A 27469-nucleotide genomic window follows, 5' to 3' on the forward strand; every position below is an offset into this window, starting at 1 on the left:
CTTTATCCGCTGCTGTGACTAATCTGCAGGGAGAGAGGCACAGGTGCGCACGAAGGACTCTCCCAGGGGCTCCGGGTGCGTGGTGAAGGGGACAGGGACAGCGACAGGCAAAGCGGGGCTGGTCCCAACTCACCCTACCCCTTGGGGAAACCACTTCCCACCTCCCAGGGCCGCGGATGCTCTGGCCAGCCGACTTTTGAAGACCAGCAGAGATAACGATGATGGAACACGGGGAATAGAGCGTTCCAGTTTACGAGACACCCTCGCTTCCATTAACTTGTGGGAGCCTCACAATTTTTTACCAGGTGGGTGTTTTGCTCATGCCTCCATTTACCAGCCGAGGAAGCAGGCTCGGGGGCAAAGTGGATTGCTCAGATGGGAATTGGCAAACGCTACTTTTCTCTGTCCGTATACAATGTGCTCTCCACTTTACCAGGGCTCTTGAAGTGCGGGTTATTAAAACTCCGTGAACGGGGTTCAGGGTGTTCTTGCACGTTTTGAACTTGTACGCGGATTCGGGGGGCTGGGGGTGTGGGGGCTTTGGGTGGGGGGCGGGTGGTGCAAGCGGGCAACAACTTTTTTTACAACCCTCTCAGGTGGACTGAAATCCCCAAGAGGTTTAAAAAGCCACCAGGGGTGGGGCACCCGGATGGCTCAGTTGGTTAAGCATCCGCCTTCGGCTCAGGTCGTGATCTCACGGTTTGTGAGTTCAAGCCCTGCGTTGGGCTCTTTGCCCTCCGAGGGCAGCTTCCCTTGGATCTCAGTCCCCCTTTCTCTCTGCCCCTATCCAGCTCTCTCTTTCTCTCTCAAAATTAAATCAACGTTAAAAAAAGAAAAACAAAACACTAGGGGTTCTGGACCACCCCCTGAGGGCGTGAACTGCTTACCTGGTGAGCCAAGGAGGTCTGTGAGTTGGACCTCTTTGCCCATTCACCCATTTTTCCAAGAAAGAAAAGTGTGAGTTGAGTGAGGTTTGGTCTCCATATCTTCCTGTTCCCTGCCGTGGTCCTCCAGTGACAGCCTGTGTGATGTCCACCTTGCAGCCCAGCCCCCGCAGCCGGGCTCTTCCCGCTCCTCCCACAGCCTCTCAGAGCGCATCACCAGGGGTCCGTGGTCAGTGGCCAGGCCTCAGAGCACGAGGCCCCCTCTGGCAAGGGGCAAGGCCGGGGCATCCAGGAGAGATGAGTGCCGTGTGTACAGGGTCTGATTTTGTCTTCAACGATCTGGATAGTTTTGGTATTCTTTTTGATTTCACAAATATTGGACTTAATATTACTCACCATAACCGCCGAGTTTTTTCGTCCCTCCTTAAATTTTGCTCGTGGGCCCGAGTGCCTCACTCGCCTCACCCCGGTCTAGAGTCTGGAGAACAATGCTGCCTTCTGGGGAGCCCTGCTGCGGTCCAGATAGTTATGCCAACTACGTTCACCAGTTCATGTGTGTAGGTTTGGAGGACCCTACAGAATGCCTACCTCAACCTCATAACTTTATCAAAAACTTTTTTTAAATGTTTATTTATTTTTGAGAAGGCGCAAGCAGGGGAGGGGCAGAGAGAGTGGGGCAGAGGATCCAAAGCAGGCTCCCCACTCCCCCCCGAGTGGGGCTCGAACTCACAAACCGCGAGATCACCACCTGAGCCGAAGTTGGAGGCTCAAGCGACTGAGCCACCCAGGCGCCCCCCCGACCCTCCTAATGTCAAGGCACAGTGTGTGGATTCAAGAGCATAGGGGAAGGCTCCTAAGGGTCTGAATCCTGGCTCTCCTATGAAACCTTGAGGGAAGTCACTTATCTTCTCTGAGCTTATCTGAGAGACAGAGATGAGGCGGGTATCCACAGTTGTGCCAATGAGGTAGCAGGGTTTCCAGACCATAGAAATAATCTGTGCAGCAAGCCAGAGTCTAAACAGGAACCAGACGTGTTCTTGAGCTCCCCATTGTTCTCTTTGAATTTGGACGAGAAGGTGAAGTATGAGGACGAGTCAGGATGTTTTATTGCCAGCAGCCCCAAAGGCTGCCCACTGGTCCATGTGTGGTGGCTTTGGAGGCAGTCGTCACGAGTCTGAGTCCTGGCACGCCCATCCACGTGCTACACCACCTTGGACGAGTAGTTGACCTCTCTAAGCTTTGATGTTCGTGTTTAGAAATGAAAATAATAACGCCTCCCATTAAAATTTCTGTGAGGATGACACGTGTCCACATCACATGTGCCTGGCTCCGCTCGTCTGCTCAGGCTGCTATCAGACGACACTGCGTGCAGGTGGTTGAAATGCTGCGAGTTTATTTTCTCGCAATTCTGGAAGCTGAAAGTCTGAGATCAGGGGGGCGGCACAGTCAGGCTCTGGTGAGGGCTCTCTGCCTGGCTTGCAGACGGCCGCCCTGTCCCTGTATCTTCTCTAGGAAGGGAGGGAATGAGCCCTCTGGTGTTTCTTCTTGTAAGGACACTAATCCTATTGGATCGGGTCCCCGCTCATATGACCTCGTTTAACCTTAATTACTTCCTCAGAGGCCCCATCTCCAAACACAAGCACACGGGGCTGGGGGGGGTGGGGTCAGGCTTTCAACATGTGAATTTTGGTGGGACACAGATATTCAGTTCACAACACCAACATATGCAGCTGACCCTTGTGCAAGCGTAGGTTTGAACTGTGCGGGTCCACTGACACGCAGATTTTTTTCCATAAACACCATCCAGTACTCACATGCATCTTCTCTTCCTTACGAGTTTCTTAACAACATCTCCTTTTCCCTGGCTTAATTCATTAGAAGAATACAGCACATAATACATACAACAAACAAAATACGTATCAATCGGCTGTTTACGTTACTGGTAAGGCTTTCTGTCAACGGTAGGCTATTAGTCGTTAAGTTTTGGGGGGGTGTCAAAAATTATATGTGAATCTTTGACCGCGTGGAGGGTTGGTGTCCCCAACTCCTGCTTTATTCAAGCGTCAACTCTGGTCACTGCGCAAAGAGTCGATAAATAGGCACGTAAAGGCAGTAAGTAAGTGGTATTCAAAGCGAAGAAGCCAAGGTCAGGGGGTAGGCACGCCCACGTGGGCACCGCGTGTCCACAGCTGTGCTCAGACTCGAACCCAGGTCCCCGGGCTCAGTCCGGCAGGCACGGGCACCCCTGAGCTACTCTCCGTGTCATTCGCAAGGTTGGCCCGGAGATCGGAAGGATCTAAGCGACAGGAAAACTAGAGCCCAGTTCTTGAATTTGGTGACACCAGGGGATTCCAAGGAACCTCAGCTCAAGACCTGGTCCTCCTGCCCTTCTGCCATCAGACAAGGCCCCCCAGCCGCGGGGAGTGAGGCTCGTGAACACGGCTGGCACGGGGAGGCTGACCGTGTGGCCGTGTCTGTGTGTGCCTGACCCAAGGCTGGTTATAAACTGCCTCTTACCGGGGCCTTTACAGCCGACTCCTGCATTTCCCAGAATAATCTCGCTCATTACGATGCCGGCCGACTTTACAAGCCGGCTCATTTTTCTTCCCTTTGTCTCAAATTCCAATACCCTGCCCTTTTCACGAGATTTCCAAGAGAGTAGTTCACAGTGCCCATTTTGTGGGGGGGGGGGGGGCAGAAACGTCCCCAGAGGGTGAGCGGTATCTCAGCCTGAGTTTAAAAAAAGGAAAAGAAAAAAAAAAAAAAAAAGATGAAGGAAAGCGCTTTGTCTGCTAAATCTCCCCATTTTGGAATCAAATGTTATTTAAAATTCAGGACAAATTCTCGGCTCTCTTGCTGACAAATTCCACACGAGCACAGAGCAGAGGGGAGAGGGGAATGAGAACGGCGAGGTGGGAGGCGCCTAAGCGCTCCTCATTAAATGGTCATTAAGTGAGCACCTTCTGTGTGCCTGATCCCGCACTGGGTGCCGGGGATACCGCGGCCAGCTCAACAGACGCTGTGTCTCCCCGGGGGCTTAACGCCTGGTGAAGGGGACCGACGGGACGAAACAGCCACCCACGTTCATAATGATAAGCTGGGGCAGGTGCCGTGGGTGAAAAGCGTGCATTCCTAGGAAAGCATGTAACCAGGACTTCATCGAATCGGGGATCGGGGGACATTCCCTGAGGGGGTGACATTAGGTCTAGGACCTAAAGCATGATGACGGGGTCATCCAAGTGGGGAGGAGCGGGACGTCTTCCAGGAGGTAGGAACAGCATGAGCGAAGCCCTGGGGCCAGAGGGAGCCCCAGTGTTTTGGGGGGACCTGGAAGGACACCAGCATTCTGAGATCCTCTGCGAGTGACAGAGGAGGGGCCGTGAGCCGAGTGACGCAGGCAAGGGTGAGGTCATGCTGGGTCTTCTTGTAGCCCCGGTAAGGCCCCAAGAGCCCTGTTCCCTCTGAACAAGAGGGAACCGTTGAGGGTTTTAAAAGGAAGAGTAACCTGTGATGTGAAATTTGCTCTGGCCACTGAGTAGGAGACAGACCGGATCAAAGCAGAAGAAGCCGCAGGAACCGGGCAAGAAGAGTGGCAACTTAGGCCCCAGTGTTGGCGGTGGTGACGATGGAGAGAGGTGACAGGTTCTAGGGAATATTCCTGATGATGTTATCAGTACGGCTGCAAACACAAGCACAAATTCTTCCCCTTCCTATATCCAGAGAGTCCCCGGCCCCACGGACGCATGGTTTAGCCACAAGACCTTCTCTGGCCAATAGGACAAGGGCGAACGTGATGCAGAGATTTGAAAGGTACCTGTGCCCCGGGGCTTGGTCTTTCTTGCAGCTTCGGGGATCACGTGATCGTGGCGTGAAGAAACCCGGGCTAACCTGCGCGAAGGTGACACGTGTGGAGTCGCCCCGACTCCCCAAGCCAGCATCGTGCAGATCACCTGACGTGTGCGTGTGCCATCCGAGATCACCCAGCTGCCAGCCAACAGGCCAAGTGGGCGCAGAGGCGTGAGCGGGCCCAGCAGAGGTCAGCTGGTCACGCCTAGACCAGAGGTGCCCGGCCAACTCAGAGAATTATGAGCTAAACAAACGGACGTCATTTTAAGTCATTACATTTTGGAGTAAGTGGCTCCACTTTGGCTAAGTGACATATGGATGTTTATGTCTGCTTTCTCTGGATAAAGCATAAGGTAAAGGAGGAGTAAGACCTTATCTTTTTCTAAAGTTTATTTATTTTGAGACAGATAGAGAGAGAGAGAGAGTGGGAGACAGGGGCAGAGAGAGGAAAGAATCCCAAGCAGGCTCCACACTGTGGACTTGATCTTGCAAACTATGAGATGGTGACCTGAGCTGAAATCAAGAGTCCAAAGTGTAACCAACTGAGCCACCCAGGTGCCCCAAGCCCTTGTCTGTCTCGTTCACCACTACTAACCCCCCAGGCACATAGTAGACACTCAATGAGGATGTACTGAATAAGGGAATGAAGAAGTGAATACACGATTATCATCTATTTGGTTTCCCCCGAGAAAGATTTTCTGTGTCAACCCCAGGACTTCTCTCCCCCCTCCATTAGCAGCTGAGGTACAGACACTCCTGGGTGGAAATTAAATTCATATTCCTCCTTTGCAGAGAGCTTCCACGTGTGAGGTTGGCATGATATTAAACACCGAGGACAAGCTGGGAAAGGCATATTCTCTACCACGAACGTGTTGACCGTCTGGTCATGGGCACAGAGAGAAGCAACCGTCTCTCCTCCCTGTTGCACACTTGCTACGTCCCAGGCACCTGACACGGTGTTTCCATAACAACCATGGGAGGAAGGCACTGCTGGTGTCCCCTTTATAGGGATGAGAAAACTGAGTCAAGGAGAAGTTAAACGATCTCCCTGATGGGATAGAGCCGGACTCAAACGCAGCTCAGTCACTTTGCTCTAAGTGATATGTGGACAACAGAGCTGGACGAAGGAGGTATTCCTTTTGCCTGGGATGGGAAGGTCAGAGCAGCAACGAATGGGTCAGAAAAGGTTTCGCGGACATGTTGATTCTAGAAGGAAGAATGAGGATTCCCCACGTCAACAACAGCAGGAAGGCATTCTGGGCTGAGAGCACAGAGTGCTGACACCGGACACGGGGCAGCGCATGGTCGGCCTGGGGACTTCTGAGCGGCACGAGTGACCAGAAAAAGAGGGGTACAAGAGTAGCCATGAGACCAGCCTGGGAAGGGCGATAGGAGCCAAAGAAGGCTGCAAGGAGGGCCACACTCCCTCCGAGGGCCCCTCTGCCACCCATCCCCCACTGACGCCAGCTCCCAGCTGGTCCTGAGAGAGCAGCGTCACCCCTGATGGAGAAGACGTGGCTTCTGATCTCAGCTTTGAGTGCGTGCTCCGTGGTTTCAGGAAATTCAATCACTTGCCCACTCCGGGGCTCAGTTATCCCCTCTATGCACTGAAAATGTAGGGCGAGAGCTAAGAAATTTCTACATATTGAGTACCTATTATACACTAGGAGGTAGTTATCTCAGATTTCGTGTGAGGATTGAATGGGTTAATGAATATTAAGTGATTAGCATAGTGCCAGGTACGTAGTAAGTGCTCAATAAACACTAGTCATGACTATTGCTGGTGTCATTTCAGCCAATTGTCAGAGTAACCTTATGGGTGATAGTCAACGTCGATGGCTCTAGACGTACACGGCCTGGATCTAAATCCCAGCTCTGCTGCTTTCTTGCTGTGTGACTTTGAGCAAGTTCCTTAAGCAGTCTGGGCCTCAGTTTCCTTGTTTATAAACCAGGGATCATAATGGTGTTTATCTTCTTGGGTCATTAAAAAAAAATTTTTTTTACGTTTATTTCTTTTTGAAGGAGAGAGAGAGAGACAGAGCATGAGGGGGGAGGAGCAGAGAGAGAGGGGGACACAGAATCCGAAGCAGGCTTCAGGCTCCGAGCTGTCAGCACAGAGCCCGATGCGGGGCTTGAACCCGTAAACCATGAGATCATGACCTGAGCCGAAGTCAGAGGCCCAACCGACTGAGCCACCCAGGCATCCCCCCCCTTTTTTTAAATTTTTTTTTTCTTGTTGGGTCATTTTAAGGATTAAGAGGTAATGCTTATAAAATGTTTCATTTCTACAACCAGGCACCTACTAATAAATGGCAACTATTATCAGATGCTCCGTTTTGCAGATAACAAAGTTGAGGCCTGCAGAGGCAATGAAACTTGCTCCAGGTAGCACACCTAATAAATGATAAAGCTGATATTTACCCAGGGAAAATTCTGCTTCCCTATCCTTGCTCCTCATTGGTGTTCCAGACGCCTCCGAAGCACCTTCCGACAACAGGAATACTGCTCAGAGCATTATGGCTTCTGACCAAAGTCATTGTAAAACTCCAGGATAAAGAATGACTTCTCCGGAAGAACTTTTAAATCCCCCAGAGAGGTTAGAATTAATGTAGGTTCCTGATATACAAGCGTACCACATTTCCAAGTTGGTTTTATGAGGGGAAGCTCTAAACGCCTATGATTCGTAGGTGGTAAATGGTAACGACAAGGTATTAAACTTTGTGGGGGAGTGACTGCCAGAAACCCTCTCCGGAACGAGGCAAGGTGCAAATAAATGAATACCTAAGGAAGGGAGCGGTGGTCAGAGCCTAGGCCTGGCTCCCACCCCAGCTCCATCACCAGCCTCTGTGTGACCCAAGCGGGACACGTAACCGTCTCTGCATCCACACGTCCTTGTCAGTGGGACACTTGTGAGAGCAAAAGGGGGCGCAATGAATAATTACACCAGATCCTGGGGACGCTGAGACTGAAGGCCTTACCGACGAAATGCTGAGATCGTTTTGGAAGGGCCTTTCCTGCTCTGTCGTTTTATGAAAAAGACTATTTCGGGGCACTGTTCCTGTCCAGGTATCGGAGATGCTCTGGAATGCCGGTAGCCCAAGGAAGAGCCTTTTCAGCGAAATGCAGCGGGTCAGGGAGAAAGCTAGGCTGCTTCTGTTTTGGGTGAAGCAGAATCGTGATGGATAAATGAAAACAGGAAACAGGAGGCGACGTGACGGCAGATCCTCGAATCTCCGTAACGCCATCTCGAGCTGATCACGCGGCTCGCCCTGCCGTTTCTCCCCATCCGTCAGACCAACAAAACAGACCAAGAGGTGAAACGCCTGTAGCACGACAGGAACTCGCCACCTTGAACGCTCGCCGTCCCCAGGTCGGAAGTGTCCTGACACAGCTAACCTCATCATCCGTGATGCCCTGTGTCTTCCAGATTTTCTTGGCCCGCTGGTCCGTCAGACATGACTTGGATCCTAATCCTGAGCTGCCCAGATTGGCAGTCTACGCAGGCCAAGTAGATGAGATAATGACTCAGCTGTCTGCTTGGCTCTTAGGATCTGGTTGCAGGGAAAATCCTGGAAAGATCTATTTCCAAACATACCTACCATCTGTTTGACTCGAACGTGAGCTGCCTGTCGAGAAGCCAGTGATTCTACCTGGTGACTCCAGTTATCAGAAGAGTCTGGAGCTTGGTCACCTCGGAGGCATCTCTTTGAGACTTCCTTTCCCTGATTATGGTACAAGAAGCCTCTTACACTCGACACTAGCTCGAAAGAACAAGGGCTCTCAACCAGAAACACTTCATCTCCTGCTAGATTTCGGCTCCGGCATTTGATAGGATCATTCTTTAACAGAGCTGCATTTCTACCCCACATCAGCGATGATTGAAGGCAGGGGAAAATATTCCTGTGAGAAATGGGGGTTTTCAGTCAAGCAAACAGAACTCTGAGGGTGATCGGTTTAGAGGGACAGCCTGGCCAGCAAACGGAGAAATGAACGCTTGTCTCTGTGAGACGCTGGCCAAGGTGCCTAACCTCTCTGGGGCTCTCTCCTAATCCGCTCTCCTAGACTTCCGGGTGGCTCAGAAGGAGGATAGGCGATCAAGTGCTCAGCAGCTCCCAAGTGCCGGTTCATATGTAAATGATGAGTATCTTCCAGGATGTGAAGTGTTTCTTGAAAGGTTGCCGCAGATCAATTATTCTCTTCCCTCATCCAGGACTGACAAGGTTCCTAAATTCCACATTCTGCAGACGCTGACTGACGGTTGTAGATTGCATTTCTTTACAGTAAGGAATAATCCTGCAGCGTTTGGCCTCCCTCAGAGGAAAAGCTGGTTCCCTGGGCGTCAGGGGCCGGTTGAAGGCTCAAACCTCCATTTGGGGGCCTGATGTCCAGGAGGGTGGAGTGTAGAGAGTCGAGGTCTCATTTTGTCAAATGGGGTTCGGAGCCCGCGGCCGCCCTTCAGGTGGACTTGTGGCTTGAAACACGGATTTGTTTCGAGGGGGAGGGGTTGTTTGTTTTTTCTTTTACTCGTTCTCCTTAACTGAAAAGGGAATGATGGGTAACTCTTCTCCTGCATTCCTTGAGGGAATAATTTGCACCAAATGTATCCTTTTATGGGGTCAGTCCATATGCGCCTCCTAAATGCTCTGTTCGCTAGAAATCGTTACGGTCAGAAGAACAATCCCCGTATATATCCGGGCCCCTAAAGGCATCCCCAACTTCCAGTGGGGGGTGATCCTGACTCCACGCCCTGAGAGAGAGACCCTTCTGATCTTTTCCCCTAAATCTGGCGAGGATCAACAAAGAATGTGTGAGGGCTGCCTTCCCCTCTCCTCCGCCTCCCCCCTGGTGCCCAGATGGGTGCTGCAGCTGTCTGCACCTGCAGCAGTCAAGAAGGCAGGCAGTAAATCCTGGCTGTTTGGTTGGCGCCTCTGGGTGGGGATGGTCTGTGAAGTCATCGGGAGTGGTGTCAGCTTGTAGAAGCTGTGTTCTCCCTGCAGGAGTGGGAAGATTAAGCCCGCTCTCTCCATCTGCTTTTGAACAGCTCCTCTTCTCTTCCTCTGCCCCCTCAGGCTGGGCATCGTTGGACAAGTTGCTTTGCCTCTCTGAACCACCTACCTCTCCGGTGAAGTAGGGATCCTGATTCCTGCCCCAGTGGGCTGCTGTGAGAAACAGAGGAGATAATGATGAGAGGTACCCAGCTGTATGCCTGGCACATTTTAAAGGCACAATATAAAGTAGCTATTAGGTTCTTCAGCAGCAGCTGATGAGAGGGTAGATAGGGGCTTAGGGACGATAATGTATGTAAAGTACTTTATATCGCAGCTGACGAGCGCTCCAGAAGTGTTGGCTATTATTAGTGGAGATAAAGACGTGTACATTGCAAAAATAACAATAATGCAAAGTGGGAAAGGATTAAACAGAAGAGTACAAGGAGTTTGCAGCTAAATCAAAGGAGAAAGAGGCAGCAGCTTCTGGCTGAGCAAAAAGGGTCAGTGTTCCTCCCACGTCCCCGATGATAGGAATCGTTTGGGGTTCTTGCGAAACACAAATCCATCAGCGATGGCCCGTGCCTGATCTGTAGGTAAGGGGCTGGAACGTGAGCTGCGGAAGCCATACATTTAACAAGCATCCCGAGATCTGTATCATGAGAGAAGTTTGGAAAACTCTGGAGTGAATGGCATTCGGGCCGGGACTTGTCAGCCAGGTGACAAAATAGTCACCTCCGACTTTCTCTGAGAACGAAGCACGGTGCGCACACAAAACGCCAGTCATTATACACCTTACAAACATCGTAAACATACACACACGAGATCGGTAGGTATCACTAGCCCCATTTTGCAGATGGGAAAACTGAGATTCAGGATGTTGAAAGGACCTGCTCCGAGTCACCGGTGAAAGTGCCAGTGGCAAGATTCAAAGCGAGTCCTGCCTGATTTCAATGTCTGCGTGCTTTTCACTAAACAATCCTCTTTAGAGGTTAGCATGTGTAGTGAGGGGACGTTCCCTCATCTTGTAGAAGCAGCCTGAGCCAAGGCCTGGTGGCGGGGGGGGGGGGGGGGGGGGGGGGGGGGTGGAGGGGAAGCCGATGTTAGAGAAATGGCAGAAATAGTAGTGTGCTAGTGTAGCTGGGTATTAGAGTAAGCAAAAGGCAGTCATGGCAGAGAGGGCACGAAAAGCAGGCTGGCCTGTATTGGGGTCCACATGAAGCTGCTGTTACAAAGAGATCCCCAAAGTGCAGGGGCTGAAATAAAATAGCAGGTGGTTTCTCCCTCCCACGAATGACCCACAGTGCGTGTCCCAGGGCCCCACAGGGTAGGAGTAACACAGCAGCTGTGATGCACACGGTTCCCCAGGGACCCAGGACGTTGGGTCTGCTCAGCTGTCCATCCCTAGTCCACGGCAGCTGCCCCAGGTACTGCCGTTTCTGAGCCAGAAGGAAATGGAGACGCGGAGCCCAGGGAAGCCAGGTTTGCCTCTAGGAAATGGCCTGGAATTTACTAGAGATGGGAATGGCGCTCACCTCACTGCTGCTCACCCTCCATTGGCCTGAACCTAGTCACACGATCACACCTACCTGCAAGGGAAGCTGGGAAATGTAGTATCTAGCCGGGCGGCCATGCACTGGCCTGAACTTGCCAGGGGAGATGGTGGAAGGAAATGATTCAAAGGAAAAAGGGGTGAATGGATACCGGCGATCTCTGTTACAGGGCCGTGTGGGGTTAGAACGTACCAAAAGCAGTTACCCAGTGCTTAGTTTTTGGCAGGAACCTTCGAAGCGTTTTGTCTGCATTAACTCAGTTAATTCTCACAACTGACCTGAATGCCAGGATTGAGGGCTCGCTCCAAGAATAAAGCCCTTAACTGGCATACGTAGGGATGGAGCATTTTTGAACAAGAGCGTTGGGCGTATAGCCCTCGGTCGCATTCTGATTGTCTAGTCAAGGGGTTCATAGCAGGGACACCGCAGTGGAGCCAGGCCTAGGAGTTTCGACGGCTTTATAAGCCCAGCCCTACAGCCCTTTCGTTCCAGGGCCTTTAGCCACAAAGCTCTTTGTCCGTCTATAAAATGAGGCACGGGAATGGTTGGTTTCCGAGGGGTCCTTTACTCTGCAGTCCTATGTCATGGCCAGAGGCCTTCCCGTGAGCCTGGCGTTACAGGGGAGAAGGGAGACGGCAGACAGGTGGAGAGAAACAGTGGATTCCCATGGGACGACCACAGGACAAGAAGAGCCCACCTCCACAGGACGGGTAGATGCCACCTGTAATCCCGTCACTGGGAAGGCACGGACGGATGATGAAGACCATGGCGTGCCTCCCGCCAGAGGTGTCCTTGGATAAGACCTCATGTTATCAAAGAAAGGAATCAAAGTTTCCAAATGTTGGGATTACATAGCCATTTCAACCCAAGGCTTATTGTGACAACATAAAGCCAGATCTATCAGAGTCGGTGGGAGGCTTTTCGCAATGAAAGGAAGGAGAAACTGGGAACTGGGAAAAAGCCAGGGCGGGAATCAAAGGTCTGCGACCGCAGCAAGGTGACAAGGGGCTTCAGGAAGCGCGGTGAAACGGGAGAGGGCAGCAGGTGCTCAGGTCACTGAAAGGCTCCCGTGCACCTCGTCGCTAAAATTCACCACGTCACCTCCGGTGCCACCTGCACGGCCGGTGTCTGGATTCGGGTCCATCACGTCGGCCTCCACTGAAAGGAGCCCGGGCGGCTCCGCACAGGAAGGTTCGCACTGAATCTCGAAGCAGGGTCGAGGCAGGCCACAGACCTGCCATTTTCAGGAAATGAGATGTCAGTGATGGTGTTCAGGAAGACGAAGAAGGAGGGCCGAGGAAGGGCTCCCCCAGACAAGTGGCTCGAACTCGGGCAAGCTGAACGAGACAACAAAGAGTGAAAAGCACAGTCAGCAGAAACCAAGAGCTGCCGGGGCCTGGTAATGGTGACGGCTGACACTTCTGTGCCGGATCCCGTGCTGAATCTCAACCCATCTAGGCCACACGGCAACCCGGAAAGTCCACGGGCTGGGGTGAAACCCTCCTTTGCATAGTAATCAACCGGGGTCCGAGAAAGTTAAGTCATACGTCCCAGGTTGCACCGTAACAGCCAGGATTCCAACCCAAAGAGCCTGACCTTGAAGGCTTGTTTCTTAACCACCAGTCGTGCCGCAAAGTAGCAGGTGCAGAAGGGGATAGCGGGTGTCCAAAAGCCCCACGTGGGCCTCCTATGTTGTTTACGGAAACACAGTGTATCAGGCAACCCACAGTTCCCAAACACAGAGGGCGGGAAGTGGGGACAAGGGCACCATTAGAGAGTGACTACGGGGAAGGTAAGGGAAAGTAGCTGGAGTCGGTGGGGCTTCAGAAGGTGCATGCCATGAACTCGAACGGAGACTCGGCGTTAAGTGAGAGGTGAGTGACGCCCGGGTGAGGCCTAGAAAGCTGTGTCCTTCTTTCTGGCTCCCGAGGCGTGGTGGGCCTTGTGGCAGCCTAAGAGGGTTTCTTGGCCTCAGCCTGAGCTCTGCCTTCAAGCTGGTTCACTCACCAGCTGGATGGGAGCTTGCGGCCAGCTCTGGGGGCGGCGTGCAGAGAGGGGTAGCACGCTACCAGGCGCCAGGGGGAGTTTGGATCCTGCCCCCCAAACACGCCAGCTGGTGAGATCTTGGACAAGTCTGCTGGCAAAACCACGCGTCTGTTTCCTCATCTGCAAAACGGGGGTGATCGCAGAACCCACTTTCAAGGGCCGTTTTGAGGGTCCACTGAGATGATACAGGTAAATCACCCCAGATAATAAAATAAGCCAAAGCCCTTCTTTGTGGGCAAGCCCCGCTAGGCTGGCTCCTCACGCCATGCAGGAGGCCCTTTGGGAGAAAAAGCCAGCGAGGGCAACTGAAAATCGATGCTCTTGTTGGATTGTCAGAGGCCCGCCCATCTTCTCTTAGAGAACATGAAGAGATAAATCCACAACTCACACGTGGTTTGTGTCCTATAGTTTATCCGACTTAGCCCTTTGAGGCAAGCCCATACCCACTTTATAGATGAAGAAACTGAGGTTCCGAAATGGGAGACAACGAGCCCCAGGTCACACAGTAGGATGGCACCAAGTTGCAGAGCCAAAACCCAGGTCTCCTGTTGCAAGGCCAACACAGTCTCTCTGGCCTGTGGGGCGTCCTGGGCCCCCTCCTCTGTCCCCTCCTGCAGCCAGACAGGACCAAACAAGCCCCATCTCAGCCGTGCTGAGGGCTGATGTTCTGCTTTTTGTGGGGATGATTATCATAAACATTAATATCCACAAAGGTCAGAGATGCTTTCTGTACTTGATTATTCTTTAATGTGACAGTTTCGAAATAATGTTTGCATATTGTGTTGATTGGTTGCTGTGGTTGGAGCAGGGGGCCGAGAGTTAAATTTAAAAAGACGGTGTTAGCAAAGGATGAACACACACGTACCCAGGGTGTCCGTCTCATGTGATGTTTGTTTCTTCGGGTTGTGTATCTCCAAGAGGCATTGTGCATGCGTGCTGTGCCATCTATGTGTACTTTTTAAAAAAAAAATTTTTTTTTAATGTTTATTTATCTTTGAGAGAGAGACAGAACGCAAGCGGGGGGAGGGGCAGAGAAGAGAAAGCGACCCAGAATCCGAAGCAGGCTCCAGGCTCCGAGTGGTCAGCACAGAGCCCCACACGGGGCTCGAACTCACGAATGGTGAGATCGTGACCTGAGCCGAAGTAGGTCGCTTAACCCACGGAGCTGCCCAGGCACCCCTTTGTACGTGTACTTCTATCATGTGGTTTGAGCGATGTGTGTGTGTGTGTGTGCGCGCGTGTGTGTGTGCGCGCGCGCGCTTCTGCCTGTGTGTATTGTGGTTACTTGTGCGTTGGAATGTGACTTAGCATTGCCCACAGAAGTGCCTTGTGAGCACATGTTGTCCGCGTGCCCATCAACTGCGCGAGCCGGTCGTGTTACCTGGGGGCTCTAAGCCCCTGCTGCACGCGCGTTGAAGGCCGTGGGCTGTGAGCGGATGTGACCTGTCCGGGGAGAACGTGTGCGGCCCAAGTGTACACACTGCGTGTGCCTCGGTGCAGAGTCTGTCTCCCGCGGGCATGTCTGAGTGTGTTCGGGGTTTGCAGGCTGTGTTCTAGATCCGAGCGGGCTGTAAGTGCCCGGGCTGCGGCCGTGTGTCTGCATCGCGCGTGTGCCTGATGGGTGTGCCCGCGCACATGCTCACGTATGTGCCCAGCATGACTTCTTCCCCGGGGCCTCTCTGTCTCCAAGTGAGTCCCACGCCTCACCCCCTCCCCCCACCCCTCGCCGCCGCCCCGAATCCCGACTCCTCCCCCCGCCCCCCTTGGTACTGGCGTCTGGTGGTTATTAGCTGGTCAGACGTTTTTATCTCTTCAAAATATCTGATGGCTCATACTCAGCCCAGTAATCACAGGAATGGGCCTCAGAGACATCACTTATGCTGCAGCCTCCACAAGACCAGGAGAACTTGTGTCCCTCTTACCTATTAGTCACTGGAAATAAAGGCTCACAAGCAAACTAGCTGCTGTCCCAGCCGAGTTAACCATTTCTGAGCCAGAGTGAGGTTTTCTTCGGAGAAGCTGGGAATATCGTGCAGACCGCGGCGGGAACATGAGGGGCTGGAGCTTCAAAACACCCCCTTGGGGCACCTGGGTGGCTCAGTTGGTTAGGCGGCCAACTTTGGCTCAGGTCATGATCTCATGGTTTGTGAGTTTGAGCCCCACATCAGGCTCTGCACTAATAGCTTCAGATTCTGTGTCTTCCCGTCTCTCTGCGCCTCCCCTGCTCATGATCTGTGTCTCTCTGTCTCTCAATGATAAATAAATGTTAAAAAAATTAAAAAACAAAAACCCAACTCCACTTTCCAAATACAGTAAAACCTTGGTCTGCGAGCGCAGTTCATCCTTGGGATCCAACGCACTTGTATCATCAAAGCGAATTTCCCCATAAGAAATGGAAACTCAGATGACGCGTTCCTCAACCCCAAAATATTCATATAAAAATGATCGCAGTGCCGTCATATAATACAAGCTAGGAAAATACCAAGTGTAAAGAAAAAGAAACAGATGAACCTGCCCTTCCCTTTGAAAACCTTCGTGGCTGGTGTGAGGGAGGCCAGAGAGAGGAGGGTTATTGTGTAGGACGACTTTCACTGTCACCAACAGAATCACTGCTCTCTATTGGCTCAATGGAATCTTTTTCTTTTCGTGCAACTTTAACAAGGAACCTATCCGATGACCTAGAATGCAGCAAAGCATTCCTAAGCTTACCCTTCTAAGGAAAAGCCAAGGACGGTCCATAGGTGCTCTGAAGCGACAAAAAATACACTAGTGTCTGTCGTGGGCACCTTCCAACGTTCTGAAAAATCACAGATTTCTGCCAAACATCGTGGCCTGAGACCGAGCAACCGAGCATGGGAGATGATCACCCACAAAACTACAGAGAGAGAGAGAAAGAGAGAGAAGAACCATTGGCTCAGTTGTGATCATGTGCCGTCCAGCATCAGGTACTATTCGAATGGCAAGACATCGCTCATTTATCACGTTAAAATGTATCCGAAATGTTTGGCCATCTGGCGGAACACTCACAGAGCAAGTTACTGGCACTCCAAGGTTTTACTGTACTCCAGAATAAGATTCTTAGGCTCAACCATTGTTCCTCAAACAGATGCTGCTGGCATTCATGGGGGGGGGGGGTGCAGGGGACCTGCGTTAGTAAACGAGAATTCTCTGCACAGTGCGGGGCATCCAGCCTGCCCAGCCCCACCCATTAGGTGCCCGATGCCTTTCGTGTGTCCCCGTCAGAATGTCTGCAGAATGTCCCGTTTCCAAGTGGCCCTGGAGATACGGGGTAGTGCCGCCCTTCGGCAAACTACTGAGCTAAACCAAGGAAGTGTGAAATGATTAGAGGGGAAAGGACTTCAATGACAGCTCCATCATCCTGCGAGAGGGTGGGGTGGGGCATCTCCATTCAACAACACGCAATGACGTAACACACAACACAATCACAAGCAGTGCTCTGGACGCCAGCTGGGTGTCCTACGATTCAACTCAGTTCTGACCCTATCTACCCGGAGGTAGTATCATATCCTACAGGGCAAAGGCTCAGCCCTACAAGACTGCCCTGCCCCCAACACATCAGCCCCTTGGGAGTCAGGGGGTGGGACCAAAATTGCCAATTCTCTAATCCTCTGGTGGCTTTTCCTGGCAATGAGCCCCCATCCTTAGGTGTGGTCCCAGGCCGCCTCATTAACATAACAAAAGACACCTTGATCTCTCTCTCTCCCCACTTAGGAAACTCCAAGAGCTTCTGGAACTCTGTGTCAGAAATGAGGACAAACACCAAATATATATTTCATACTATAAATCACGATATCACATCAGGGATGCAGAAGAACTAGGTCACCTTAATTGTATTAAAAAAAAAGAAAGAAAGAAAGAAAGAAAACAACAACAATGATAATGCTGTGTGCCCGGTGCTACGCTGAGTGCCCTGTACTACCCAGCGGGACCCTAAAGAAGACGTGTTATGCTTTTGATCTTTGCAGAAGATGAAATTGAGGTTTCAGAGCGGTGGGGCGTCTTGTCCCAGCTCACGCAAGCGGGAACCCACTTTCTAATGCAAGCACTCCCACACCAGGGTCTGCGTGCTCCATCAGACCCTGTTCCTGAAGACCCCGGGACTTCTTAGGATTCTGAGTCACCAGACAGTTTTGGCTTCTGGGTCCTGGTTTCATTGAGAGTGGCATCCCCTGTGGCGATGTCCATCCCCTGGTTGTACCGTCTCACCCAGACAACAAACCTCACTCCTCAGAGTTAGCCTGGGGGAGGGGGGGTGATCTGTTTCTCCCCAGAGCCAGGGCCAGACCACAGGGTACCTGACTATGACCCCCCTGGATGGCTCTTATCACTTTATCACTTTACCTACTGCCCTCACTGGGCAGAGAAATGAGGCAAAATTCTCTCTCTCTCTCTCTCTCACACACACACACACACACACACACACACACACATGCAGGTGCACATGCACACGTGCATGCACAATTTCTCATTCCATCAGTGCATCAGCGTGCTGGGGCTCCCTGATTGTAAATATTCACTGCAGACCCTTTTATCTACAAGACCTCTCTGTGGTTCCCGGTTCTCAGCTCGGAGCTACCCCGCGTCTGGCCCCGGGCATCTCCGCCTTTTCCTTGGGAGTAGTGATGATGGAAGGATATGGGCTGCCTTTCTGCGGCTTCCTTGCTTCCTTCCTAACCACCGATTCCTGAAACCCGAGTGCGGGAGCTGGGGCAGTGACAGGCCCCGTCTGGCCCCTCCAAGGGGTGCCCGAAGCCACACCTTTCCCCAGAGGAAGGCCTCGAAATCCACCGGCCCACCAAATGTGGAGGTCATGGACAACGCTGTCTTTATGGAGGGCCGGGTTTGAATGTAAACAGAAGGGATCCTGTCCAGAAGGTACAAAGAAAAATTCACAAATGCTCCTGAAATGGGTTATTGGCACGCACATGGACAGGTCCCTTGAAGAGAGCTTCCGGAAGCAAGAGACAAAAAGCGTGGCCTCCTGATAGAACCTACTAGGGGCCAGATGATTTGCCTTTAGCACCTCACTCATCAACAACACTCAATCCTAGCCTGAGATACCATTACTATCTCTGTTTTGTAAATAAGGAAACAGAAGCCCAGAGGGGCTGAGCGTTAGCTTCTGGGTCACATGGCCAGCAAATGGCAGAACTGGGACACTCCCAGCATTCTTCCATTCTTCCAACAGCAGAGCCCAGAGGAGTCCAGGATGCCAAGCTGTTTTCCTGAGGTCACAGAAGCCGGTGTGGCAGGAGGGCTACAGGCCCACCTGGGGGAAGGCAGGTGCTGGGTGCCCGGATCCGCACTCCCCCCCCCCCGCCCCCGTATTCCCATCAAGGGGCATGCCCACCAGCCTTTGCGGTGCTGACGATTTTGCATCTGGAAAGTGCCTTGCGGTCCAAGACTTAAGCACTGAGTATGGGCCCAGGGCAGGTGAGGGGTGGGAGGGATCCGAAGAGGAACCCAACATGGCTTCTGCTATCAAAAGATGTAACAATGGAGACACAGAGGACAGTGAAGTGTGAGAGCCCAGTTGTTCCGTATCCTTGAGGGCACTTGGTGCTTGAGGTCTTTTTTAGTCTTATCGGTGGGTGTGGGGTAGTTTAACTGGTATTTCCTTGGTGGCTGATAAAGGGTTTGGAGATGCTTAGGGACCATTGTGAGCTCTTCATTTGTGTGCAAATCTCTTCCTCTTCAAGTCTTTTGTGACTTTTTAGTTAGTTTTTCCTTGTTGATTAATAGTTGGTTATATATCCCTATTACATACCCTTTGTCAGATGTGAGTATGACAAACATCTGCTCCCAGTCTGGACTTTTCTCGTGTTCGTTGATCAGTGTCTTCGTGTAAACAAATGTTCTTAATTTTAATGACATTCAATTTATCATTCTTCTCTCTTATGGGTAGTAATGTTTACGTCCTGTTTAAGAATTCTTTACCTAGGGGCGCCTGGGTGGCTCAGTGGGTCAAGCATCCAACTTTGACTCAGGTCATGAACTCATGGGTCTCGACTTAGAGCCGTGCGTGGGACTCTTCTGCTGTCAGCACAGAGCCCGCTTTAGATCCATTGTCCCCCTCTCTCTCTGCCCCTCCCCCACTGGTTCTCTTTCTCTCTCTCTCTCTCTTTCTCAACAATAAATAAATAAGCTTTCAAAATAGGAAAGAAAAAGGGCCCCTGCGTGGCTCAGTCAGTCAGGCATCTGACTTCAGCTCAGGTCATGATCTCACGGTCCGTGGGTTCGAGCCCCGCATCGGCCTCTGTGCTGACAGCTCAAAGCCTGGAACCTGCTTCGGATTCTGTGTCTCCATCTCCCTCTACCCCTCCCCCACTCACACTCTGTCTCTCTCTATGTCTCAAAAATAAACATTTTTTTTTTAAATAAAGAAAGAAAATCCTTTACCTACCTCAAAGTTCTGAGGATCCTCTCCTGTGTTTCCTTGTCGATGCTCTATTGTTTTTTCCTTTCTCCCGGAGGTCTCTCATCTGCCTTGAATTAGTAACTCAGGTATGTGTTGGGAAGGAAGGGTCAAGTCTCATTTGTGTTCACAGGAGTATCCAACTGACCAAGTAAAGGCCATCTCCCCCCTCCCCCCCCACCGAAAGACAATGATGTCTTTCTGGTAAACCGGACGACCAAATACATGCAGGATGTCAAGTGACCAAATGTGAGTCCGCTTCTGGACTGATGGTATTTTAAGCCAATCCAAAAAAAATAAATAAATAAATACAGAGAATCTTAAAAAACACTGGGCTAGAAGTTGAGAAACCAGGATTTTGATGTTGACCCTGACGCGCACTTGCCGCTGCGCAGCTCTGGAGGAAAACGGCCCCTCTCTGAACATCCATTCTTGGTGGCTAAAATGGCATCGCCCCTCCTGCTCCGGGATACAACGGCTCACCGCTTCCGGTACGCCTTCCTACTGGAGCGGATCTTATCTCCAAGTGGGGTCCCGAGTGAGTCCAAAAGTGGTTTCAGGGAAATCTTTTGGAAGGGAAGAAAGAGGGAGAGAATGAATGGAGGTGTGGAGTCAGGACTTGGTGACGCGTCTTATTACCGTTGACACAGGTCGCCGCGGGCTTGGTGCCTCGTAGCATCACACGCGGAGGGTCTCCCATCTCTTGCTATAGACCGGAAGTCCTACTTGGCTCTCACTGGGCGGGTTCAAGTTGTCCTCAGAGCTTCATTCCTTGCTGGAGGCTCTGGTCTGAAAACCAAGTCCGCGCCTTCCCCAGCTTCTAGACACTACGTTCCTTGGCTCACGTCTCCCTTCCTTCCTCTTCGAAACCAGCTTTCTGACACTTCTTCCGCCACCACATCCCTCTGTCTCTCTTTCCTCTCTCCCTCTCTGTCCTTCCCTTCCCCCCCCCCCCCACCGACCTCAAGTCTCCTCACTCCCGAGGGAGGGCACGTGTGATTAGGTTGAATTTACCAGATGATCCAAGACTATCTCTCCCAACTCAAGGCCCTTAATTTAATAGTATCTTCAGAATTATTGACCGGTTCCGGATATCAGGACTGGGACATCTTTGGGGGCCATTATCTGACCCGCCATACAAGCGCACGAGTCGTTAAGCTTATATTCGTTGAATAAATGAATTCATTGTCACCGTTGAGTGATAAATATTTGTTGAATTAAATTAGTCTTCATTTTCCCAATCCCGCTAACCTCCAAGTGGCTGATAAATTAAGAATTCCTCAGCGAGAAAAGACCTCAGAGGCGGAACCATGGGAAACGTTAGGGACCACTGGAGGCGGAGCCCAGAATTCTGGATTCTGTGTGTACTGAGGCAACTCGCTAGCTGGGTGACCTTAGGGGAGCCTCTTTACCTCTCTGATGCAAGTTCCCCCATCTTTGCACTGAGGATTCCGGACGACAATCCGGGGTACTCGCCTTCTAGTTCTCCAGGGACCAAGGCACGGAACAGAACTGCGTAAAGCAGCCAGGTGGAAGTGAAAAAGAGAGGAGCCGAGATCTTTGGCCGACTGGAGGACAATGTCCTGCTTAGAAAGCGTTCAAACAACTTGTCTGTGGCCCTCCCGGTAAAGCACCGTCCACGGGGCCAGGAGCCCCTAAACCCGCCGGTCTCTAACGCTGCCTCTCCCACCTCTAACATCTGCCGGCCTCTGCAAAGCTTCATCTTGCATGCATGCGTGTTTTTATTCTCCCACCTTCAGCAGCGGGAGGGGACACATCAAGCCGAACCAAAGCGTTTCTCTAACAAGATGGAGAAAAGAAGGAACCGAACTGAAAAGATTGGGACCTTTCTTCCCCCACCTCCAGCCCCCTCCCCAGCTTGCAAACATGCTGTTCTGAGGAGGCGGCCTGCCAGCCCAGCTGGGTTCAGCTCGGCCAAGGCTGGAAGGGGACCCAGAGCACCCCAGGCCTCATTTCCAAAGGTTGTCATTTCACCCCTGCTTCCCAGATAATGTAACTGAGTCACTCAATTGAGCATAAAATAGAAATGTGGCTTCTTATCTGCCTCAGACCTGACTTTACTATTTTCTCTCTGCAAAATACATTTTTCACTATCTTATCTTCTAATAAACAATCCTAGCTCGGCAGCCCGTGGCAATGGCGCTGAATGCATTTAAGAGACATATTTTTCCTCTCTCGCTCCCTGCGTAAAGCCTTCTGTTTAAAAGCCTGCGATTTCCACCCCCCCCCACTCCCTTTTGGAAAAAAATATATATCCCATTTGTATGCCGTCTTCCTTTAAAGAACATACATATTTTTCATGAGTCGTTCTGATAGATCCCTCCTCATTTTCCCTTCAGCTCGCTTGGTCAGAATTAAAAGGACTTCCTGCCACGGCGATGGTATGTGAATTAGATGGAATTTAAGACCAGATAGGAGAGGTCAGAGCAGCCCCTTTAAGAAAAGGGGCAGTTTCTAGAGCGGTCAGACCCCACAGGTCCTCCAAGATTGGGTGGTGGGCAGGACATATACTGATGAAAAACCAGCTATGAATGTTTAATGCCTTCTCTCAAATGCAGACTGTCGTCAGATGCACCAGACAGTGAAGCTTAAGCCACGGAGGAAAGGGGAGGAAAGTGAACCAACATTTACTGGCGCTTTCCTCAAAACAACCTGCTGAGAGAACAATCCCATTAGCGAAGAAGAGGACTCAGGCCCATTATTACAGAGGAGGAAACCGGGGTTCAAAGTTGCTAAGGCACATCAGAAAAAGGGATTCGACGGTGGGTCTCCAAACACCACTTGGGGAATTAGAATCTCACACACACACACACACAAACACACACACACACACTCGCTCACTCTTAAAAATGGCGGTGAAAGTCACTGGGCGAGACTGGCCTCCATTCTGTTAATTCCACGCCCCACTATTTTATGCCGGAAAAGACAGGAAGTGACAGGTGCGTGTGGTTCCAAAAGCCTTTACCTCCACTGCGTTTGCAGTTTCATGTGTATTTATTTTTGAGAGAGACCGAGACAGAACGCGAGTGGGTGAGGGGCAGGGAGAGAGGGAGACCCAGAATTGGAAGCAGGCTCCAGGCTCCGGGCCGTCAGCACAGGGCCCGACGCGGGGCTCGAACTCACGAGCCGTGAGACGGCGACCGGAGCCGATGTCGGACGCTCAGCCGACTGAGCCCCGCGTTTGCGTTTATACTCAGGATGAAACGCGGCCTCTGTCCCATCCGATGCCTGCGAATGCCACCACCTCATTCACACCCTCCAACGTGCCACACCCTGTCTCCCCGCTAAGGTCTCGGCATGTGCGTTTCCGGGAGTGCCTGCAATGCCTGCTCATCCTTCATGTGCACGTTGAGAAGTTGCCTCCTCAGAGCAGCTTCTGTGGCCATTGTACCCCAGGTGGCCCCCTCGTTATTGTCTCTACAGCACCCCGCCCTTGCCCCTCACAGCGAGATTACAAGCCTGTACATTTACATATGAGGCAACTGAGGCACAGAGAGCACCTTGCCGAGGCCAGAGCACAGGATTTCCTGTCTAAGGCTCCTGTTCTTCCTACTCAGCCACAAGGCCCCACATCTGAGCCACCGACCGTGAGAAAGGGACACCACTGATCGAAGAATTACATAAACGTCACACTTAGCCCGGGGCGCGATTATGGTGGAAAATTATCTGATAAGCGTCCTCCATCTCCTCGGACATTTGCCAATCGTAGGTCAAAGACTTTGCTGCAGAAGGACAAGGACAGCTCCCTAACCTGGTTGGACCCTTGGGACAGTCCTGGTTGGAGAGTCCTTCTGGAACAAGATGGTCTACGTGCTTACGTTGCTCTCCCGCCCGGGGGCCCGTGCCTCTGGCTCAGCTGCCTTCGGCCCACACCTAGGCCTTTGCCAGTCTGAGAACCCCATTTCTCACTTGCGGCCCGGAGAACAGGATGAGGTCAGTAGGTCCTCCTGTTCCCGTAGGAAGCCAGAGAAGATTAATCTGTGGACAGAGACATGACGCCCGGCAGTGGAAGAGATTTATGACAGAGAGAAATCCAGGCCAAGGTCCCTGGTTTTTGTTTCCCTCTATCTGTCTTCTGACTACCGCAGAGCCCTGTGGTTGGAAAAACTTCCAGAGGTCATGTGATCCAGCCCCCTGCCTCCTAAAGACCTTTGGGCCAAAAAAAAAAAAAAAAACCAAAAGGATGATCGTCTGGTACTCCAAAGCTTGAGCTCTCTGCGGCTTTCTCCTCTACACAGTGCAAGCTAGATGAAGCCTCAGCATTTGAACCTGGCCTCTGAGGTCCCCAGCGATCTGGTTCCGTGCTGTCTAATCTCCTTCTGACCCCAACACAAACTCCACTGCAGCCAAACTATTTCCTCTTGTCTCCCAACCTCCATCCACCTGCCCGTGCTGTTAACTCCCACCTGGAGTGAGTTTCTTCCTGCTTTCGAACAACATTTCTTGCCATCACAGGTCTTTATGGCACAAATTCATATTAATGTCGGGGGGGGATCTTCTCTTTGATTTGCTAAATGTTTATGAGCTCATCACTTCTTGATGGCTTTAAGGCACAGTGATGACATATGGTAAAACCTTGGTTTGCGAGCATAACTCATTCCGGAACCACGCTCGTAATCCAAAGCGCTCTTATATCAAAGCGAATTTCAAGGACCGTTGGCTCAGTTGTGATCATGTGACTTTCGGCATCAAGTTCTACGCATACTGCAAGATATCGCTCGTGTATCAGGTTAAAATATACTAGAAACGTTTGCTTGTCTTGTGGGACACTCACAGACAGAACAAGTTACTCGCAACCTAAGCTTCCACCCATTTCTGTTTCTCGTGCACCAAAGGCACAAGACCCTTACGTTGTGGTTCTTGTCTCCCTAATCAACCTTCACACACAACATGCCCCTCTCTGCCTTTGCACAGTGCTGGTGCCTCTACTAAGAGAGTTCTTCTCCTTCTTCTCAGCCTGATAAACTCCTTATCCATCGAGGCAGAGGGGAAAAAACACTGCAAAGCTGTGTACTATGCTTGGTTGGGCTTTGTATATATGATCTCAATTAATCTTTACCCAAATCCCAGGTTCCCTCGCTAGTGTTACGCCCAGTCTGTAGATGACGATACTAAGGCTCAAAGAGTTGGAGCCCATTTATATATTCATCTATTCGTTCAGTCAACAGGTATTTAGTTCATATCTACCGTGTTCCAGGCACTCTACTGGGAGCTGAAAAATAATCCGGCTGAATTCAACCAATTCAGACCTTGTTCTCTCGAAGCTTATTATGATACGATACCAGCGTGACAGAGTGTCTCCATCAATATTGCATCAGAACACAGTATCACAAATGTAATGAGGGTTATCAAGGAGAAGCACAGAACTTTTATGAGCTGGCCCAGTCTGGGAGACAGAAAAGGCCTCTGTGGGAGGGGCACTTCCAGAGACCAGAATGACAAGCAACTTTAATCTAGGCGAAGCGTAGGGGGGTAAGCTACCTCCTTGAAATGACAAAACTCCCCATTGGAGGCATTAGGATGCTATCCCAAGTCTGTGCAACCCTACGTCCTTTTGGTTTCTTTCTTTCTTTTTTTTCTTTCGTTTATTTATTTATTTTTGAGAGAGACAAAGAGAGCACACAGGGCAGGGACAGAGACAGAGGGAGAGAGAGAACCCCAAGCAGGCTCTGTGCCGTCAGCGCAGAGCCTGATGGGGGGCTCGAACCCACAAACCACGAGATCACGACCTGAGCCAAAACCAAGAGTCGGATGCTCAGCCGACCGAGCCACCCGGGTGCCTCGTCCTTTTGGTTTCGAGCACAGCACTGTGGCCTCTCTGAGAAGACCTCCCAGAACACCGACTCGAAGTGTTTGTGTTCCCTGGGAAGGCTGAGCCAAAGTCAGACTACATGTTTTCATGTGACATGAGGGAAGACAAGGTCTCTTCTCAGGGGTTACAAAAACACAATACTCTTGTATATTAGTCAAGACACATTAACTGGTGTGATGGACCCAGAAAAATTAATCTGGTGGGAGAGAGGGTCTTGGCAGGATTAACTCTGCTCGCAAAATCATTCACAGACTTGGACTCTTTTCGTCTAGTGGCTTGGCCGTTCCCCGGGGCCACGAAGGCTTCAGGTGGGTCCTCTTCACCTGGTTGGTTGATTAGCATGAAGAAAGTGTGGGGAAGGGGTGGACGGAAGGGCAAAGGAGAGGGCTGGAGGTGAGGAGGGGGATGCAGTGGGGAAGAAAGTGGGGAGCGTGGGGGATCAGACAAGGTTTTAAGGGCCTGGACGTGTGCCTCATCATAGCCCACATTCTATTGGGCTACGGACCAATCTCATGAACAGCCTTGGTTCTGGAGCGTGAGGCCAAGACTAGAACCCACGTATCCAGAACTGATCCAGGTGCTGGTCACGCATAGCGTGGTGCCACCATGGTGCGACATGCTCTCACCCGCCCCGATACCTGCTTTACCATATGTGCTATGCAGCTATCCCAACCACTCTTCCAACCTCAGCCATCCTGGGAAGCATGCCTTGGTTTTGTCAGACGCTCAAGGCTTGGCACCAGGGGATATAACACCCAGATGGGCCACCCAGATGTCTTTGTTCTGTACTTGTAGAGGCAGAGACTGTCATGGCTCTAGACCAACCTCTTCATTTCACCAGTGAGGAAACTGAAGTCCAGGCAGAATTAGAGACCAGCCCAAGGACATACGTCTGCAAGATGGCCATGTCATCAAGCTCACCTTTGGAACTCACCTGTCGGGATGCTTATTAGACATGATAAATTTCCGACAGCCAAACAGCTCAACAAGGAGACTTTCAGGCCTTCTGGAAGGAATAATTTGGGAGAAAGAAACCCTCACCGATCCCACGAAATAATTCTCCATGGGCTTTTCCATTAGCTCAGTGGTTCTCAATCCTTCCTCTGCCTCTTCCCTTGTAGCACGCCCAGCAATGGGGCACGGTTCTAGAAGCAGCGACAATCCTGGAAGATCATCTCATCCGAGGAAACAACGGGAATACAGTGAGGGCGAGATTAGAGCGATAACCTTGAACCCACTCAATACTTCGAAGGGAAAAAACTTTTGAACCTTTCCTCTTTCATTCTCCCGCCCCCATAATGAATTAGTTCTATCTCGCACCCGGATCTGGGTAGGAGCAAGGACAGAGGGAGAGCTGCACCCTGGTTCAGCATCTCTGCTGTACGAACCCACATCAAGCTTCCACAGGAAGGGTGGGATGGCGCCCCTCTCTCAGGCTCCAGCTCTGCTCGGCAGGGGCTCCCAGGCCTGCCTTGGACTTGAGATCTCACCCAGATAATGGAGAAGGAAGCTCCAACGCTGACAGCCCGCCTTGCATCTTCAGTAATCCCGGCAACGTTCCCTGCTGCTCATGTAAACAAACTGCCTGTCCCAGACTCAGCGACTCCAGGTGCTCTGGCAAGGGCCCAGCAAGCCTGCTGCATAAAACCCACTCCTCGCACCTGAGCATCTTGCCCAGCCAAGGGCAGGTCCTTAGAGAAGGGGTCTAGAGAACTGAAGGTGCCTCCTGGAGCTCGCTGCCCTATAGACGTGCGGCCCATATATAATCATCCAGAAGCTATCCTGTGCTGTGTCTGTGCTAAATCAAAAGACCCACATTATTCCAGTCTTCATAGAGCATCCAGTCCCATGGAAGAGCCCGGCCACTGCCGTACGAGGTGTTGAGA

General features: G+C 51.4%; 1 long non-coding RNA gene across 1 annotated transcript; it reads right to left on the reverse strand.

Moving 5' to 3' along the window:
• Nucleotides 1-11711: 11711 nt before the first annotated feature.
• Nucleotides 11712-20668, reverse strand: LOC111557621. The gene is made up of 2 exons (XR_002737843.2): nt 19739-20668; nt 11712-12605 (listed from the first exon to the last, which is right to left on the reverse strand). It is a non-coding gene; the product is annotated as an uncharacterized LOC111557621 (long non-coding RNA).
• Between the last annotated feature and the right edge of the window lie 6801 nt (nt 20669-27469).

Source organism: Felis catus, chromosome D4 (assembly GCF_018350175.1).
Source record: "Felis catus isolate Fca126 chromosome D4, F.catus_Fca126_mat1.0, whole genome shotgun sequence".
NCBI lineage: Eukaryota > Metazoa > Chordata > Mammalia > Carnivora > Felidae > Felis > Felis catus.